This window comes from Octopus sinensis, linkage group LG9 (genome assembly GCF_006345805.1).
Source record: "Octopus sinensis linkage group LG9, ASM634580v1, whole genome shotgun sequence".
Taxonomy (NCBI): domain Eukaryota; kingdom Metazoa; phylum Mollusca; class Cephalopoda; order Octopoda; family Octopodidae; genus Octopus; species Octopus sinensis.
Window position 1 is genome coordinate 78,000,250 of NC_043005.1, and position 5,898 is coordinate 78,006,147.

Genomic DNA, 5,898 nt, shown 5'->3' on the forward strand with positions numbered 1-5,898 from the left:
ACTCAGAACGTAACGGCAGACGAAATACCTATTTCTTTACTGCCCGCAAGGCGCTAAACACAGAGAGGACAAACAAGGACAGACACACGGATTAAGTCGATTATATCGACCCCAGTTCGTAACTGGTACTTATTTAATCGACTCCGAAAGGATTAAAGGCAAAGTCGACCTCGGCAGAATTTGAACTCAGAACGTAGCGGCAGACGAAATACCGCTAAATATTTTGCCCGGCGTGCTAATGATTCTGCCAGCTCGCTGCCTTAGTAATAATAATAATAATTCTTGAATGGGAGGTCAAGTGGGATCCCCGTCCCCAACCAAAGAAAAAAATCTCAATGAGGTTTGACCTGTTGTTAAAAACAATCCTTCACCCAGAATATGATCTAAATATAATTCCCAGCTTCAAGTTGCTTATATAATAATCAAGTTTAGAATTTCTATTATTAAGGAACAATCAGAATGGGGGGGTAAACGAAGATAAAGGAGTATGATCGTGAAAACAATCTTCAAAATATTTTGATAAGTCGATGTTTATTTGTATGTTTTCTATCAAAAATATATGTCAGATGCACTTGAACTTCAAGTTTTGATTTTATTTTGGGATGTATAGCAAAAACATACCTTAAATAGATATACATATTTATATGTGTGTGTATGAATATATATATATATATATATATATATATATAATTCTTTTACTTGTTTCAGTCATTTGATTGCGGCCATGCTGGAGCAAAGCCTTTAGCGAAACAAATCAACCCACCACCACCAATACGCATTCTTTGCAAGCTTGCTTCTTATTCTATCGGTCACTTTTGCCGAACCGCTAGTTGACATTTTGTAAATACTCCAACATCGCTTGTCAAGCGATGGTGGAGGAGAAACATAGACACACAAGCACAAAAACACACACACATACATACATACATACATACATACATACATACATACATACATACATACATACATACATACATACACACATACATATATACATAAAATTAAGATGGGCTTCTTTCAGTTTGTATCTATGAAATCCACTCACAAGGATTTGGTTGGTCCGACGCTACAGTAGAAGATACTTTCCCAAGGTACCACACAGCGGGAATGAACCCAAGGCCGTGTGGTTAGAAAGCAAGCTTTTTACCACGCAACCACTCGTTTATCTATTACTTGTTGCAATCATTACACTGCGGCCATGCTGGGGCAGTGCATTAAAAGGCTTTTATAGGAATGCATCAACCCCAGTATTTATTTTCTCTTTGAAGGGCAGGTACTATCTGCAGACGTATACACACAAACACACACACACACACACACTTACACACTTACACACACACACACATATATATATATATATACATACACACACATATATATATATATATTTGTATGTATATATGTATATATATATATATATACATATGTGTGTATGTGTGAAAGCGTTTGTTTTAGCGGTTAGACATTCGGCTTGCGATCGTGAGTTCGATTCCCAGCGACGTGTTGTGTCCTTGAGCAAGACACTTTGTTCATTATCCGGGCTGCATTCTGTTTGTCAGTTTGTTTGTGCGCATGTGTGTGCGTCAGTGTGCCTGTGTATGCAAATATGTAGGTATGTATGTATGCGTGTATGCGTATACATATGTATGCGTGTGAGTACGTCTGTATGATGTATATATTCTGTATAATTTGTTTGTGTGTTAGTATGTGTATGTGTTTGTATGTGTGTATGTGCGTGTATGTTCATGTGTTTCAGTCTTCATTTGTGTATGTGTGTATGTCTGTCCATATTACCAATGAATCTGTTTATGTATTTATCTATGTTTACTTACATATCCATCTACCTACCTATATACATACATACATACATACAGACAGACATATATATGTATATATGTATATATGTATATATGTATATTACTTAAACTTTCCTCAAATGGGGCTTTTACATGCCGAAATCTACTTGGTGAAATTAATGATTATTCCAAATTAATTAATTTCACCCTATATTATTACTGATAACCATATTTCATCCCAGTAAATGACCACAACATCTTGTCTTGGCTGCACGCTGGTGGGAGGGGGTTGGTGAAACAAACTTTCATTCACACTTTGAATTTGGTGATACTGGTAACGGCTTTAGCTCGCTCTGATACTGAGTTGAGATGATGTCTTCTAGTACCTCGAAATTTAATATACAATTATTCATAATTGTAGTGTCCTACGCTGATGAGAAAAGAAGTTGGGTAAGACATAATTATCTAATTCTTATGCTTTCCTAAAACTTAATTTCGAAACGTACGTCCGTAGGTAACTTAATATTGTATGATCGATTGTCGTCATTTCTTTCTCTCTTGCCTGTCTGTGTTTGCCTTTCAAGTGCTGTGGTTTTACTGAGATCTCCCTTTTAGTAGAAAGAATAGCTATAACTCTTTGACTGCTATTTCTAAATTCGGTGTGTGGTGAGGCAAATCGTTGCTAAACCCTTAATTACTTAGTATTACTTAAACTTTCCTCAAATGGGGCTTTTACACGCCGAAATCTACTTGGTGAAATTAATGATTATTCCAAATTAATTAATTTCACCCTATATTATTACTGTATATATATATATATATATATATATATATATATATATACATACACATCACAGCCTACTAACAATTCTACCAGTGAATATATAAGCTGTGGGTATTGGGGTATGCCTACCTTCTACGTATATTTCCTATTTAGTACTGGGGATATTTCATTTATGAGGACGTACTCCTGTATTTGCCTGAGTATTGGGGCCTTCGGGTGCCTGGATATTCCTCCATGTTGCTCTTTGGCATATTGGTAGAGTATCGTTGACTGTTTTTTGTCGTCATATTGTCTCAAATGTCCATTTAGTCTTTCCGCACCGCTTCAGGATGTCTCACCTATCAATATCATGTTCTTGTCTTTATAAGCACCCTCTATGCACTTGATGCTGTAGACTACATGTCTAGCTCTACAGTTAATGCCAGGATTAATCTTACATACCATGTGGTTATCTTTGGTACATGTGGTATTCTCAAAGGGGTATGTCCTACATAGTTGTGATCTGATAGAGCTCCCTGACATTTCAACGATCTTAATGTTGAGTTTTGCATCCTTCAGAGCTTTCCTATATATTCGGGCTAGTCCTCAATTTTTCAGTCTTGTAACATGTGTTCTCCTTGTTTGCTTTGTCACAAACGCTTTGTATCTTATTCGACTTTACTTCTGTATCAAGAGCAGTTGCCACTGGCTTCATTACATATAAGGCTAGCTAACTTCTTTTTAGCTCCACTGTATACCGGAACCATATATTTCCGGTCATATCCAGACATTTGCATGCGATGCATGAAGTGAGAATTTACAAAAAAAAAGTAAATAAAGAAAAAAAGACAAAAGGCGAAGACGGATGTATAAACAACAAACAGATGTATTAGTTTAACGCTCGGGAAGTGAGAAAGTCTTTTACGTTTTGAGCCTACGCTCTTCAACAGAAAGGAATACACAAATAAACAGGGAGAGAAAATAGAAAAAGATTTGGTGGCTAGCGATCTATCATATGCATACACACAAGCATGCATACACATACATGCATGCATACACACATGCATGCATACACATACATGCATGCATACATACATACATACATACAGACATACATACATACATACATACATACATGCATGCATGCATACATACATACATACATACATACAATAATACATACATACATATATGTATATACTTGCACACTGACGCACACATTTACGCGCAAACAAAGAAACAAAAACTACGCATCTCTGAAAACGATTACTGAAAAGTCTGCAATATGCTGCGAAAATGTTAGTGAAAATTAATAATTAAAAGACTGGAAATCGAACCGGTGAGTGTGTTAAGTAATAAAACACTAAAAGAGAATAACTCTCTACAGACACAATAATATATATATATATATATATATATATATATATATATATATATATATATATATATATATATATTAATTTATTATATAGAAGGAGCTTCTACAGGACTAGAACTGTTTCATTCAAGAGAAATCTTCAGGAAGCTTCCTGAAGATTTCTCTTGAATGAAACAGTTCTAGTCCTGTAGAAGCTCCTTCTATATAATAAATTAATTTTACTCTGCTATGTATTGAGTACCTTATTTACTGTGGTTAACCCCGAATCAACCCGGGACCAACATATATATATATATATATAGGGAGAGTTTACGAGAAAAACAAAAAACGAAGACAGGTGGTGTATAAAACAAACAGATGTATTAGTATAACACTCAGGAATAGAAAAAGTTTTTTACGTTTCGAGCCTACGCTCTTCTACAGAAAGGGACACAGAAAAAACAAGGAGAGAAAAAAAATGTGTGTAGTGGCTAACGATCTATCGTTATTATTACTAGGCGCAGGAGTGGCTGTGTGGTAAGTAGCTTGTTTACCAACCACATGGTTCCGGGTTCAGTACCACTGCGTGGCACCTTGGGCAAGTGTCTTCTACTATAGCCTCGGGCCGACCAAAGCCTTGTGAGTGGATTTGGTAGACGTAAACTGAAAGAAGCCCGTCGTATGTATGTATATATATATACATGCGTGTGTGTGTTTGCGTGTCCTTGTTTGTCCCCCTAGCATTGCTTGACAACCGATGCTGGTGTGTTTATGTCCCCGTTACTTAGCGGTTCGGCAAAAGAGACCGATAGTATAAGTACTGGGCTTACAAAAAGAATAAGTCCCGGGGTCGAGTTACTCGATTAAAGGCGGTGCTCCAGCATGGCGGCAGTCAAATGACTGAGACAAGTAAAAGAGTAAAAGAGAGTATATATATATATATATATAGTAATAATAACAATAACCTCATAATAACAATAACCCCTGGGTGGAATTCATAAACATATAATGTATCGATACGTGCGTTTCGATAAATCACATGTCTCTTAAGTTCACAGTCCGTATTCCCAGGGTGATTACAATGTAGTCCATAGCACCCGTGGACATAGGGTTGATCATCTTCATGGCTTCATTTCTTCAGGCGATATAATAGTAATGGATATTTGCCAGAGGAATGTTTGTCTCTGTTGACCAGTGCGAAGGCTGATGGAGTTAAATGGGTATTTCTGTGTGTATTTGGTGGAGAAGAAGGGAAGGTGATGGATAATAAGATCGAACACATGAATGTACTGTTTTTATTTAAAGGCTGGTACTTGTACTGTCGGGCACTATTGTCGAACCGCTAAGTTAAAATACCAACACCGGTTGTCAAGCAGTGGTGGAGGACACACATGCACACTTAAACATTCGGTTTCCATCTACTAAATTCTCTCACAAAGCTTTGGTTATAGTGGTGCCATGCAGTGGAACCGAACCCAGAACCATGTGTTTGAGAAACAAAATTCTTAACACACAGCCACGCCTACGCTTGTATATATATATATATATATATATATATATATATATATATATGTATAGCCACGCCTACGCTTCTATATATATATTTGTATATATATATACACATATACATACATATATGTATAGCCACGCCTACGCTTATATATATATATATATATACACAAAAACATACATATACGTATGTGTGTGTGTGTGTGTGCATGCCTATATGTGGGCGTTCATATATACACATACCTCTACATATGTTGCGCAGGTGTATTGTTTTTAGCCGAATCAATTGTTCTTTGATCCACGTCTATCATTTCTGATTTGTTAAACTATAAACAGTTCAAGCGTTGTATAAATAACAACAAACATTATATAAATAAACAACTGAAGGGTAAAGGTTATACACAAGAATACCCGGATGCTCTTGTAGGGACATTTTCATGTAAACGTGTGTGTAAGTGTGTAAGTTGTGTGTA